Source organism: Pan paniscus, chromosome 9 (assembly GCF_029289425.2).
Source record: "Pan paniscus chromosome 9, NHGRI_mPanPan1-v2.0_pri, whole genome shotgun sequence".
NCBI classification, from domain to species: domain Eukaryota; kingdom Metazoa; phylum Chordata; class Mammalia; order Primates; family Hominidae; genus Pan; species Pan paniscus.
Genome location: NC_073258.2, coordinates 70398915 through 70414032, shown reverse-complemented (window position 1 = coordinate 70414032; position 15118 = coordinate 70398915).

Genomic DNA, 15118 nt, shown 5'->3' with positions numbered 1-15118 from the left:
AGAGAACACAGGACAGTTTTGCAAAACTGCAGATGATGCTCCGTGGGAGGCTAAGGAGGGGGAGCCTCTCTAGACCTAAGCTGGGGTGCCTTCTATTTTTAAAAATAATAGAGATGGTGGGGGTCTCATTATGTTGCCCAGGCTGGTCTTAAACTCCTGGTCTCAAGTGATCCTCCTGCCTCCGAAAGTGCTGGGATTACAGGCATGAGCCACTGCATTCAGCCATCAGCTGAGGTGCCTTCTGTTGCCTGAGTGTTGCTGTGCCCCAGATGGCCAGGTGAGCTGCAAGGAGGCTTTGCGCTGTCGTGTGAGCCTTTGCACACCTGAGCAGGCTCCGTGCAGCCACAGTGCTTGTCAGGCACGGCTGGCATGGCTGGCATGGCTGGGCCTGGAGTTTGTTTATATTTCCTCCTTAACAGCTGACTCAGAGGTAGCTTGTGGCTCCCTGGCCTCAGCGAAATAAATTCATTCAATTGGCAACCATGCACAGAGGACCTACTACCCACCAGGCTCTCATCCAGGTGCAGGGGTGATGCAGAGAACAAAATAGGCGAAAGCTCCTGTCCTGATGCAGCTCAGCTTCTGGAGAGTGGAAACCTCATAGTCAAAATGAATAAAACTCCAAAGTCATTTAGAAGGAGATCACAGCTGTGGGGACAATCCCAGGCAGTGGGGACACAGGGAGCCCCCAGAGCTGAGGGGAGGGATTGCTGTTTTAGAGAGAGTGGTTGGGGAAGGCCTTGACAGTTGATTGAGATTTGAAGGAGGTGAGGGAGAGGGGCATGTGGACAGGGTCTGTGGGAAGCCACAGACCCTGAAAGGCCCTGAGGCCATGAAATATCCAAGCAATTCCAAGAACAGCAAGGAGGACAGGACTCCAAGCCCACTGGAACTCTGTCGCTGACCCCCTCCTGATGGTCTGAGGGGGCCTGGACGAGTAGCTGGATGAGCCGTACCATCAGCCCATTTTCTCCTGCCCACTTTATCCCTCATAATTAACCAACTTCCCTTCTCTCCTCCCCTCCCAGGAGTTCCACCCAGCCCCAACCAGAACCAAGCCTGGGTCCAGCTTTGGAAACTCATGCCTGGCTGGCAGGAGCAGCAGCTGTGCCCACACACCATTCCCAGAGTAACAGTTGAATGTGGAGCTTCAGGCCAGGCGTGGTGGCTCACGCCTGTAATCCTAACACTTTGGGAGGCCGAGGTGGTTGGATCACCTAAGGTCAGGAGTTTGAGACCAGCCTGGCTAACATGGTGAAACCCCGTCTTTACTAAAAATACAAAAATTAGCTGAGCGTGGTGGCGCACACCTGTAATCCCAGCTACTAGGGAGGCTGAGACAGGAGAATCATTGAATCTGTGAGGCGGAGGTGCAGTAAGCCAAGATCACGCCACTGCACTCTAGCCTGGGTGACAGAGCGAGACTCCATCTCAGAAAAAAAAAAGAATGTGGAGGTTCAAAACTTGGGGTATTTGGGAGACTCCCCAAAGGCTGAGTCGTGCTCTGGCCTGAATGTCATCCTGTCCTTGTTCCACGGAAGAGCAGTGGAAATAAATTCATTGTCCCCCATTAGGAAAAGCAGAGGCCATGATAGTGGTGCTGTTCTCAGGCCCAGAAAAACCTGGGGAACATGCTCCACACCTTTTTGCAGGTGGGGATCTACAGGCCAGAGAAGGGAGGAGGCCTGCCGGGGGGACACGAAGTTAGTTGGTGGCAAAGGAGGGGCCCAGAAACCAGGTCTTCTAGCTTGGATGGTTGAAGACTAAAGACTGTTTACGAATATTTCCAGATCTCTGCTTTCTGAGCAAATAGAATTGTTCTTCTCATCCCCGTTGAAATCAGGTGTGGTGGCATGACTTGATTGACCAGTGAAATGTGAGTGGAAGAGGTCTCAGTCACTTGTGAGCAGAAGTTTTAAGAACCAGCACTTCCATCTGGCCTCCATGATGATGGAGGTCTGGGTGGGACTCGATTCTCCATCAGCCTGGGTCCCTGGAGCATGTCTGGAGCGGGCCCTCACTCCTTGCATGTGTGGCACAAGAAGAAGACAAACGTTGGTTATCTGAAGCTGGCAGTCAGCAGATGCCAGCCTGTGGGCAATTTCTCAATATCATTTTATAGGAATGCAGCCCACTCATTGGTGTGCTGTCTGCCACGCTTTTGTGTTACAATAGCAGAGTTGAGGAGTTGCGACAGAGACTGAATGGCCTGCAAAGCCTAAAATATATATTAAAAGTAGCTGGGCATGGTGGCTCACAACTGTAATGTCAGCACTTTGGGAGGCTGAGGCGGGTGGATCACTTGAGGTCAGGAGATGGAGACCAGCCTGGCCAACGTGGCAAAACCCTGTCTCTACTAAAAATACAAAAATTAGCTGGATATGGTGGTGGGCACCTGTAATCCCAGCTACTCGGGAGGCTGAGGCAGGAGAATTGCTTGAACCTGGGAGGTGGATGTTGCAGTGAACCGAGATCGCGCCACTGCACTCCAGCCTGGGCAACAGAGTGAGACTGTGTCTCCAAAAACAATAGCAACAACAAAAGTACATGTCACTCTTTACAGAAACCATTTGCTGACCCTGCTGGCAGCCACTGAGATCTGGGGGCCTGTTTGTTGCCATAGCATGGCCTAGCGCATTCTGACCGATACACTTTTTAATCATGCCGAGAACTTCTGAGTGCCGTCTCATGAGCAAAACGCGCGCTATATTAGTACTGTAGCAAAGCGCTTCTGGCCTGTTTCCAGGGGCTGAGTGCAGAGCCTCCATTACAGTCATCATTTTATATGTCAGGAAGGGAAGGTCCAAGGAGGTGGCCGGTCTGAAGTGACCTCGGGCTTCTCCAGGCCTCTGCCACCCACGCTAAAATGAGAAGCCCCTGAGAATTTTTAAGTTTTGTCTGCATTGTGGAAGCCAGGACGCAGAGGCAGAAGGAGACCCATGGGCCTTTCTATCCCAACACCAACCGTTTAAAACAACAGAAGAAAAGGGAAGCCGGTCCAGCCCAGAGCAGAAATGAGGAGTGGTAGGATCCGGCTGCCCCAGGCCGCCCAGCTCCTCTGTCTGCTTCCTCTATTTGTGCCGGGCAGCCCCCAACTCCCTGGCTTACGTGGCCTGTGGAGGGACCAGCTGTGGCGGGCAACAATTTTGTCCAACCCCAGGCCTTGGTGTCCCCATCCCTCTCTGTGCACCCTCTTCCAGCGTGGGTGCTGCAGAGCCAATGTGAGGGGCCCACAGGCAGGGGCACCCTTCTCCACCCCCCACCAAACAGAGGCTGCTGGGGTGGAACCCGAGGTCCTGCGGGAGGGGTGCTGGCCGCTGGGAAAAGCCCGTGTCCGGGCCCCGCCCTCTGTCTCCCCTGCAGCCCTGGCTTACTGGGCTCTCCTCTCCCGGATCTCATACCTCACATTCCCCAGCACGGTTCCGACAGGCCCATTAGTGGGGAGTCCTCATGGCCTGGGAAGGTGGCCGAGAAAGTTTGAACAGCTGCAGAGCCTGCCCGTCCACTCTCTCCAGCCACATTTGTGTGTGTGTGTGTGTGTGTGTGTGTGTGTGCGTGTGTGTGTGTGTGTTTTGACCAACCTCTTAGGCTTATGTAACACGCTTGGAAGTCAAGAAGTGAGGACTCATTACTGACAGCCTCAGAGAGGCTTGCGAAACACTTGCTATGAAGAAATCTTTCCATTGAGAAAAAGTTCCCTGGTGCTCATGCTCCCAGTGGCTCAGGTATGTGGCTGGGGGTGATGGTGGTGTGAGAAGCAGGGGTCCCCAGGGCTCCAGAGCCCAGCGCCCCCTGCCGGAGCTGTGTCGCGCCCGGAAATGGAATTGAGCATCGCTTTTTTCCTCTATGTCACTGCTCACGTCACCACCAACAACCGACGTCGGTGACTAAACTCTCGCCGCATATCAGGCACTGTGCTGGGCCCCTGCGTTTGTGATTTTCCTGGGCGCGTGCATGACCAAGGGCTAGGCGCTCCTACGCCCATTTTACAGAGGAGGACACAGGCAAGGCGGTGGGGTCGGGGCCCTTGTCAGCAGGCTGCCACCCCACACCTCCCTGAGGTACGTGCAAAAGCAGACCCCTCCCCTCCCCACAAGTATAGCTCTATGTGGGCCCTTTGCATGAGTGTATTTTTAAGCTACTTGCTAGATCCCAAGAGGAAATGAATGCTCATCCTGCAGGGAGAGGCCAGCATTCCACTGGGCCATTTCCCTTTTCAGAGAGCTGATGTGGAGGATTCTGCGCCGTTCTTGGCCATGCCGTCATCTGGGGCCCCAGGAACCTTACAGACCCGAGGGCCAGGGTTTGGGGCCCAGAGCCCAGCAGATAGCCATCTTAGAAGCATTCTCCCCAGGACCAGGGCTGCTAAACCCAACCCCACATCTCCCACACAAATGCGTCTTTCACTGGGGCTCTGGAAACCGGAGACCATGTAAATCCAAGAAGATGAAATTGTGTGGGTCTGGGCCGCAGCTACAGACTGAGACTCAGCAGCCGAGGGGCCCCAGCCTCAGAGGGAAGTCAATGAATTTGTCAGGGAACTGAAAACAGATGATTTCAATCAGCAGGGGAAAAAAATGACTTCATGGCCACAGTTGACCGAAGCAAGCGGCGTTCGGCTGCCAGGCCCTGCCTGGGAGGCGCTTCCAGAAAGCCTGGCCTCTTCCGCAGCCTCTGGCCGGGGTCTTCCCTGCGAGGAGCCAGCGCCGCTCGAGCCGCAGCATGGCCCGGCAGAAGAAGGCACGGCGGCCGTGATGGGGCTGGCGGGGCGCGGTGATAACCCGGGCTCCCCGCCCCCGCGCTTCCTCTCAGCTGCGCTTTCATGAATGGCCCCGCTTCCCAGACAGCCGATTGGCTGAGCCCCCTGCCGCGACGCCCAATCAGCGGCTGTGGCCGCCTGGTCTCCGCTCCGCGTGGGGCCTCGGTCCTGCAGCCATGAATGGCGCAGCCTCAGCTGCCTGCAGCCACCGCCTACCTTGCGGGGGCCCCCTCCCCCGAGGGAGGAGGAGCAGGGGATTTTTTTTTTTCCCCCAGACTGTTCAGGGTTCTGGTGCAATTGTGTCAATCTGAGGCTTGGCTGGAGCTCCTGACAATAGCCCTTGGGCTTCCAAGGTTGACATTCAAGGTCTTGTGACAGTGAAAGGGCTTGCATAGTTAGAAATGAATTTCTTTGCCTATAGCCCGGGCTGATTCCAGTTCCAGGGAAAGAACGGCAGCCTTCCCGTGTAAGCAGGCAGCCCTGCTGGGGACAAAGACAGGGCCGTGGGAGGAGGTGGGGCCCCTTCCTGGCCAGTGCTGGGGGGGCGGACACGTGCAAACTGCTAGGAACTTCGCCTGCAAACCAGAGGGCCTTGGCCACCCCTCTTGGTCACTGGCCTTGTCCTAGCTTCATATGCCACGTGCATGAAGCGGCTGGGGCCCCTGTCGGGGAACCCAGCCATTCCGCTGCATTTCCTGTTAAGTAGGAAAACATGTTCTGTTTGCTGATGTTATAAAGAAGGCATGTGTTTACAAATGCTCATTGGGGAGAGCGTGGTTAATGGGCCAGCTTCCGGCCTCACCTCCCCAGATGAAGTGATTGTGTGGCTGACAGAATGGGCCTGCTCTTCAGGGGAAGACCCCCTACTCGGGAAAATTAGACTCAGCAGAAGCCAGAATTCAAAGCTGTCTAGAAAGTGCTTTTGCAAGGTGGGTTGAGGCCAGGATGAGGAAGGCCTCGAATGCCAAAGTGAGGAGGTGTCCCAAGCCTGGGGAGTCATGGAAGGCTGGTGAGATGCAGAGTGAGATTCCGGAGTGTTTCAGAAGCTTGACTCTTCCCCGGCAGGGACTTCTCTGCCAACACACCTACCCTGAGCATGGCTGGGGTGACCTTTTATGGAACTTCCAAATTAGAACTGTGCAAACAGCTTCCTGTGACCCCTTGACAAGCCCCATTTTAAAGATGAGAAAACTGAGGTTCAGAGTAATCTGCGAAGGGTCCCACAATTTGGGAGTGGCGAGACCAGGACTGGACCCTATCTCTGCCTGATGCCATAGGGGAAGGGCACACCCAGGTGCTGCATGCTCACAGGGACTGGTGTGAGGAGGCTTCAGCAAAAAAATGCGGGCAGATCACTAAACACTGGGGCAGGCACTGACTCATTGCTGCAGTGGTTAGGATCAGAACCGGTGAGAAATGTACCTGCTCCGAAATTTCTATGAGCCAGACTCTGGTCTCCCAGGTAGATTCGTGAAGCCATGAGTATGCAGCAGTATTCATGTAGATTTCCAGTTGTAGCATCTATTTTTTTTTTCTTTTTTTGAGATGGAGTTTCGCTCTTGTTACCCAGGCTGGAGTGCAGTGGTGTGATCTCAGCTCACCGCAACCTCCGCCTCCCAGGCTCAAGTGATTCTCCTGCCTCAGCCTCCCAAGTAGCTGGGATTAAAGGCTTGCGCCATCACATCTGGCTAATTTTGTATTTTTAGTAGAGACGGGGTTTCTCCATGTTGGTCAGACTGGTCTCAAACTCCTAACCTCAGGTGATCCGCCTGCCTTGAGATGGAGTCCACTCTGTCGCCCAGGCTGGAGTGCAGTGGTGTGATCTCCATTCACTGCAACCTCCACCTCCTGAGTTCAAGCGATTCTCCTACCTCAGCCTCCTGAGTAGCTGGGATTACAGGCATGCGCCACCACACCCAGCTAATTTTTGTATTTTTAGTAGAGACGGGGTTTCAACATGTTGGCCGGGCTAGTCTCAAACTCCTGACCTCAGTTGATCCACCCTCCTCGGCCTCCTGGAGTTCTGGGATTACAGGCATGAGCCACCTTGCCCGGCCTGTAGCATCTATTTCTGCCAGCCTAATGCCCAGTATCTGTTTTTAACCTTCTAGTTCAGCAGTTTGTAAAATTTCTGGTCTTGGGACCCATTTGCCTCTTAAAAGTTATCGAGGACCCCAGAGAGATTTTGTTGATATGGGTTTTATCTACTGATATTTACTGAGTTAGAAATGAAAACATAGAAATTTGTAAAATGCATGATTCTGCAAGCATACATTCTGTTAGCTCTCAGAGTGACAGTGTCATCATGGGTCCTATGGCCTCTGGGAAACTCCACTGCACAGTCATGAGAGAATGAAAGGAAAAAAGACAATTCATGCCTCAGTGTCTTCATGAAATTAACTGCAACCTCTCAGACCTCCTGAAACCACACTTTGAGAACTGCTCTACAGAGAGCAGATTGAGCTGGGTGGTGGGTGCCTGGCGAAAGCTTCATTTCCCAGCCTTCTTGTGGCTAGGTCCGGCCATGCCATACCCTGGCTGAATGGACTGTGAGCCATCCTCCATGGTGCTGGGCAACATGATAGATCTGTGAGTGAAGGAGTCATGTGCAGTGGCCACATCCTGCCTCTGACCAATGAGCTTTTCCCTTCTTCTCCGCCTTCCACAGGCTGGGGTATAAATGAGGCATGAGTCAATTTGGCCCTCGTAGACAGGGCAACCCTCAGGTGTGACAGAGCCTGGGTGACCAGTATCATGCTGCCATATTTGTTTTTTGTTTTTTGTTTGTTTGGTTTTTGTCGTTGTTGTTTTGGAGATGGAGTTTCGCTCTTGTTGCCCAGGCTAGAGTGCAATGGCGCGAACTCAGCTCACTGCAACCTCCGCCTCCCAGGTTCAAGCGATTCTCCTGCCTCAGCCTCCCAAGTAGCTGGGATTACAGGTGTCTGCCCCCACGCTCGGCTAATTTTTTGTATTTTTAGTAGAGATAAGGTTTCACCATGTTGGCAGGCTGGCCTGGAACTCCTGACCTCAGGTAATTCACCTGCCTCAGCCGCCCAAAGTGCCGGGATTACAGGCGTGAGCCACCATGCCCAGCCCATGCTGCCATATTTGTCCTGGATTGACTATGTGGGCTCCTGTGGGAAAAAGAAATCAACAGCCAGGCTTCTGCTACTGTATTTTGCAGTCTTTGCTATAATAGCCTAACCGGAATCCTGATCAGTACATCATTCTTACGCACCTGGCTTCCTGCTCTTATTATGCTTGCAAGAAGTTGGATGAACCATCCAGATAAGCCCTTGGGAGGAGCTGAGTCTTCAGATGGAAGCATGAGGTGGTGAAGCACCCCTGACAGATCATTCCTTTAACATGCGTTTATTGAGATATTCTTGCCATGAATCCAACAGAGTCCAGGAGAGGAACATGAGGTCACAGCTGATGGGAGGAGGGGACGCTGGGATAGAGCTTGCCAGAGTGTCGGGGGCTGCCATACAAATCACCATACCCTGGGTGGTTTCCTACAGAAAGAGGCAGAAACGTACTCTTGCACAGTTCTGGAGGCTAGGAGTGGAGATCCAGGTGTCAGCGGGGTTGGTGCCTCTGAGGGCTGTAGGCAAAGAACCCATCCCTGGTTCCTCTCCTGGCTCTTCTGGTGGCTTCAGCCGCCCTTGGCATTCACTGGTTTGTGGCCTCATCGCTTCACCCTCTGCCTCCATCATCATGTGGCCTTGCTCTTCATGGGCCTCTCTGAGGAAAGCAAGAGGTGGGAGCAGTGGGCCTGGGCCGGGGTCAACAGCCAAGGTGTGGCCAAGGTCCACCCAAGGTCATTGGCTCCTTGCTCGGACTTAAAGCCAGCTTGACGCAGCAGATCCTCTCCCCGGTCTCTCTTTGTCCTTTCTTCTTCTTATAAGGACACTTGTTATTGGATTTAGGGCCCACCCTAGTCCAGGATGATCTCATCTCAAGATCTTTTGCCTTCCCTGCATGCGCAAGGATTCCTTTTGCAAATAAGGTCACACTCACGGGCCGTACTGTTTGGTGTTGCGGGGCGAATGGGTGCAGCATTCAGCCACTCCAGGGCTCTAAGTAGGAGGGACAGGCAGAAGCCACCACCAGGACAACTGGAAGACTTCCTGGAGGAGGGGGTGCTAATTTGGGTCTTAAGGGGAGTCATTGCTGGGAGAAAGGGGAGTCCACGTGGGAAGCTCAGATGCAGGGAGGTGCAGGACCTTGGCAGGGTGTGGGGCCTCCAGGGGAAAGATGACAAGTGTGCTGGAGGCCTTGGGGGTGGAGGGCTGAGTGCCTCAGGATGAGGCTGGGAGGGCCAGGTGTGGGAGGTCTCAGGGCTTTGTTCTGCAGACAGCAGGAGCCAGCAGGGGCTCTAGGGCTGGGAGTGAGAGAGTTCCCTGCAGGACAAAGGTGGGCTAATGGATTCCCACTAGGTTCAGGGATGCAGAGGTCGTCCTGGGAGGGGGTGTAAATATGTGCCTTGCAAGGGGTGGAGGGGGAGATGGAGCCTTGGGGTGGTCCCTGGGAGGACCCTGGGGGCTTGTGGGGACGTCTGTACAGAGTGCAGCAGGAAATCAGGCTGGTCTGTCTTGCTGTGTTTCCAAAGAAAAGAGGCAAACCCAAGGGGTAAGGGGCTTCCTTAGACGCAGGGCCCAGTGCACCCGGGCGCTGGCGGTGGGTCTGGGGGCTGACTGCGTCTGTACCCTCTCCTTTGTCTGCAGGCCTGGGTTTGCACTTGGCGGCTGCCAGGACCTCCCGGGAGCGCCCACACACCCCACAGCCCGCCTGTCCTGGGAATACCTCTCCAGGCCCTGAATACCTGTCCCCCACTCCCTGCCTAGGACAACGGGGGCTGTCAGGGCCATGGGCAGGCCCACCCCACCAACCAGACCCTACGTGGGCCCCGCCTTGGTCCCGGAGCCAATGTCTGGCTGATCAGGGAACAAGAGGAGCCTTCAGCACCTCAATTCTGGGACGGTTGAGGTTTTCACACCGGGCCACACCTGAGCCACTAGGAGCCGGGAGGCTCTGATCGTCTCTCCGCCTGTCTCTCTCTGGCATTGCCAGGGCTGACTTCATTCCACGTCCACGCGGAAACAGCAGGGCTATCTCAGTGCAATCCTGGTTTTGTATTCAGAGCCTCCTCTGAGTGAGTGCCAGGGTGCACCGTGGAAGGAGCCTGGCTTTGCCCACTGCAATCCCGTGCCCTCACCCTAGTCTTTTAACCTCTCACGACTCAGGTTCCTCATCTGTGAAATGGAGCTGTCTTCTTTGTGGGGTTAGTGGAAGCAATAAGCAAGAAGTGTGTCCACACAGGCCCAGCCTTTTTGGGGCCTCACTGTGACCAGACACTGCGCTTTGGACTAGGGGATGGGATGCGACTTAGGGGAGCTGCGGCCACCTGTCTCTGGAGGCTGAAGTCTCCCTGCGGACCACCCTTCCTCAGGACCACCCTTCCTCGCTTGCACGTCTCCCCTGCAGTCAGGACTCACCCGCCCCCACGCCAGGCTCTCCCTAGTGGATCAGGCTGTACAACCTGGTTTGTATGAGGAAAGGCAGCCGCTGGGGCCCCAGTGCAGCAAGAGAGGGGAGGAGGAGGTGTTCAGAGGGAAGACCCCTCCCCACCCCCGTTGGCCCCTTGTCTTCAAAGGAAGGGCGTGACCTTTCTGCCCCCCAGACCCACCCTGAGGGTCACTGTGGCGGTGAAGCCTGGTGCCGGCACTTGTGCCCGCCCTCTGACTTGCAGTGTCCCGAGACGTATTCAGGGGAGCCAGGTATTCAATCAGCAAGGCTCCCAACAAGATGGGGTGGGTGGGAGAAGCACCCACAATTCTCTAGAAGGCTTTCAGGGCATTCTTCACTAAAGAGACACATTGGAGTCTGGAACCCCTCCCCTAGCAGGGGGACACCTCCAAGCTGTGCTCAAAACTGGAACAGGATAATTTGGGTTGGAGTGTTCTCTGTCTCTGCCTCTCTGTCTCTCTCTCTCCCTTTCTCTCTGTCTCTCTGTCTCTGTCTCTGTCTCTCTCTCGCTCTCTGTCTCTCTCTCCCTTTCTCTCTGTCTCTCTCTCTCTCCCTCTCTCCCTGTCTCTCTCTCTCTCTCTCAGTCCCTCTCTCTCACTCTCTCTTGCTCTCTCTTTCCTCCTGTCTCTCTAAAAGTCTCCTTTCCTCTAAGGGCAAAGCAGCAGCTGTCAGGCCCTTAGAGCAGGACCCCTGGTTGGTGCAGGCCCAGGGCCAGCCCCTGGTCCTGGCCTTTCTTCCCCTGGGGGATGAACAGTGAATGCAGCCGCCCTGGGAGTTGGGCGACCTGGGGGGCTTGGAGGGAAGGGCAGGAGGGCCCAGGGCTGACACAGCACGCCTGGCTGGGGTGGGGGCAGTGGTGTGGGTGGCTGACCACATTCCTGGGATGCCGGGCTGCAGGGCTGGGCGGCTGTGTCTACACCTGTCTGCCCCTGTCGGCTGTGAGCAATGCAGCCAGGGATGGGGCAGCTAGAGCCATGCTGTGGTCTGGCCAGTGGGCCAGGCACGTGAGCTAGTTCATGCCCTGCTGCACCAACACCGTTCACCTGGCGAGGTCAGTGGCCTCATTGAGGGGAAGAAGGGCTCTGTCCCTAGAGTCTAGCAAGCCTGGGCCATGGTCTGTGGGGCTTGTCAGGGTGACTTCACCTCTGTGAGCCTCAGTTTCCCTCCCTGGAAAGTGGAGCATACCATGGGTGGGGTCCCCGGTGCTGGCCTGCAGAGCCCTGGGAGACGTGTGGAGTACAAGCCCCATATGCTAGGCCAAAAGATCCGCAGACCAGGCAGATTAACTGATAGAAATGAAAGTCCAAGATCAAGGTGTCAGCAGGGCAGGCTCCTTCTGAGGCTGCGGGGAAGGAACTGGCCCAGGTTTCTCTCCTTGGCTTGCAGGTGGCCCATGCCTCTCCACATCAGCTTCCCTCCCATGCAGCCTCTGTGCCTGAACTTCCTCTTTTAGTAGGACTGCGGTCATATTGGATTAGGGCCCACCCTAATGGCCTCCTCAGAACTTGGTGACCACTGTAAAGGCCCTATCTCCAAATCAGGAAATGTTCCGGGGTCCTGGGGGTTAAGACTTCAACATAAACATCTTGTTGGAGGGGGGTTGCAATTCAGTCCACACCCGCTTCCCTCGTCTCACTTCGTCCAGCACTCAGCACCCTCTGGCCCTGCCCTTAGCTGTAGGTCTGGATTTCCCATCTCTTCCACAGTGAGCCCTGTTAGGGCGGCGTCTTTATCCCATTTGCTGTTACACCTGCAGTTCCTAGGGTGCTGGCTTGTACTCATCATTTAGCGGACCGTTGCTGAATGGCTAACAAATCCAGGATACAATTTGTAGGTGCACCAAGCCAGGCAAGGTATCTGTGTCACCTGCCCGTCAGTGGCCCCAGGCTGGGAAGACCCCTTGGGTCATGCTTGGACACTCTGCACCATGGGCAGCCAGAACTCCGGGCCGAGTGGTCAGCGGCCACCACACCTTGCCGGAGCAGAAGCACCCCTGCCATCCCACAGGCAAGACAGACCTAGCTCGGTTTCCCAACACTCTGTTGAGATGGGGCTGCCCAGAAGCCCACACAAGCCCACACCTGGGAGAATCCCAGCCCCACGTTCTGGTTCAAGTCACTGCTGGTTTGGGTTCAGAGCCCAAACATGAGCTCCTGCTCTTCTCGGTGTGATCTGAGGCTGTGGATATCCTGAGAACATCTGTCTCAACAGAACACCTTCCTCCATGTTGCCTATATCCCAAATTCACTCCCAAGTGGCTTTTGTCTGGCAGATTCCGGTGGATTATGCAAAGAGGGACTGCCAGAGAATCTGAGCTGTTGGAAGACTTCTGAAACGTCACTGCGGTGGCGGAGGCACTGCCCCGGGGGGACAAAAGTCTTGTCTCTTCCTCCAAATGTGGAGGATCAAATTAGAGTTGACTTGTGTGTTTCCAAACCCGTTGTCGTCCCAGCATTCAACTAATTTGAAGATCCCAAAAGCCTCAGAAGAGGGTGGCAGAAGAAGAAAGGGACAAACACAAAAGGGGAAGGACAAGAGGGCAGACCGTTAAAAAAAAAAAAAAACCAACAAGAATGCAGTTTGCTCCTGGGTGGACCCTCCCACCCCGTGCCTGCCCCGAGCTGGCCCCTGACCTGTGCCGGCAGCTCAAATTCCTAACATCTGGCCCAGGGTAAGGATATGGGCAACTCATTAAGGAAGCGTGTCCTCGCTAGGTGCTAAGCACTCACTCCAAGGGACTTTGCTCCTGGATGCCCAGGCTCAGAGAGGGCTGTGAGCCTCCCATGGTCACACAGCAGCAGTCCAAGTGCCTGGGGTAGTCCGATGCCCACATCCCCCTTGAGGTCCCAGGCGAGGGCATGGTCACAGGATGCAGACCCCTGCCTGGGTAGGTCTCTGGTCTTCTATGGCACCTACTTGTAAGCCTCCCCAGCAAGTTCAATGTGGGGCTCCCAGCACCGGTCCTTGGGATTTGGGGGTTCCTTGGTTTCTTCTCTTTTCTCTCTACCCTTCTTCTCCCTGGGTGACCTCATCTGTTCCCCTGGATGAGGTGTGGTCCCCTCCTCAGTTCAATGCTGGGAGCCCTGCACTGAACCTGGAGGGAACCAGCAGGCTCTAGGTCCCGACTTTTGGAGTAGGGCCTGCCCCTTCCTTCCTGCCCCTTTCTCTAGGGAGTGCTGTGAAGGGTGCATTTGGGCCCTGGGGGCCCATGAGTTTGGGCCTCCAGGATAGCTGAGAGCACGTGGGCCTGGCCTGCCCACTCTTCCTGAAGCCCCCCAGCTTCGCCCCACTCCTGGGCCCTGACCAGCCTCCGGCCTTTGCCTTTGTCTGGCCTTGGGTTTCCCAGGCAGCGGCAGCTTTGCTCTTTTTCTCGCAGGTCTCAGGTGTCACCTCTTGAAAATTCAAAGGAGGATCCTTCAAATTCATGAACCAGCAACCTCCCAGGAGGTGGGTCTTCCCACCCTGCACAATCCGGCCTTAGGAATTCAGTCCGGAGCCCTCCCTCCCCAGGGCCTGGGGCCTGGAAGTCGGAGCCAGCCAGAGCAGGGAAGGGTCGGGCCCTGGAAATCCAGAGTGGCCTGCCTGGGCCGGGGTGGGGCTGGGCATGGGGAGGCGTGGGTCCTGTCGGGGTTGGGACCAGCGCTCCAGCTTCCCTAGCTGATTTCAGCATTTAATTTTAATTCCACAAATAGAGAAAAAGAAAGAAAACTCCTGAAAGTCATGGCAGATCCTCACGGCTCTGCAGATGTCCTGCGGAGGTTGAGCCTCTGCACTTTGGCCTCAGCTGCCCAGGTACCAGTCTCAGCTACTGTCACTGGCAGTGTGGCCTGGGCAGCCATGTCCCCTCCCCAGGCCTCAGTCTCCCAGTGTGTCAAATATCTGCCCCGTCTCAGGTCTCATTCTGCTGCTTCCCCCTTGTGATCATACCCTGCCCCTCCCCCCTCCCCAAGGACTTCCTGGCCTTAGCCCACAAACCTATGCAGGTGGTTCCATCAGAGACTGTCCCCCCCAGCCACCCCAGCCCTCATCCTAAGTCCCATGCTCCCCTCCCCTGCAGGAGGCCACTCCGTCCTCCTAGTACTCTCTTCTCCCAGCATCTCCAGTTCTCCACTGCCCGCTTTTCCTGCTGCCCCACTTGCTGGTCCCCTGGAGTCCCCCAGACATCATCGCTCCTGCAGTCAGCAAGGATTTGGTGGGTGCCTGTTGAGGGGGCCGCTCCTCTGGGGCTGGAGTGCAGCGATGCGTGAAACATTATGATCCCTGATCGCCTGGGGCTTCTGGTCCCATGGGATTTGAGGGTTCCTTGGTTTTTTTCTCTTTCAACCCTTCTTCTCCCTGGGTGACCGCATCGGTTCCCATGGATTGAAATATCCTTATGCCAATGACTTCCAAATTTGTCTCTTCAGCCATGACCTCTCCTCCAAACTCTGGACCCACATATCCGGCCATCCACTTGACATCTCCCTTTGGGGTCTCCCAGACATGTCAAGCAGATCGTGTCCAAGCTGGTGTCCAATCCTTTCCCAGGCAACTCAACTCCCGTCTTCCCCATCTCAGTAAATCCCACTGCCACCCCTCCACTAGCTCCATCCAGAAACCTCTACGATCTCCTTGCTTCTCCCTGTCCATATCCACGATCAGGAATTCATCCACAGACCTGTGCATCCTGTCTCTGCAGATCCACAGCCTCACCCCATCAGCACCCCGGTCCATAGAGAGAGACCTGGTGACACAGATGGTACTTCAGAGAGATGACGTGAATGGCGTCTCTAGTCATGAGAGTCAGGGTTTGGGTTGAAGCTACTCCGCCAGGGAGAAGTGGAGATCCAG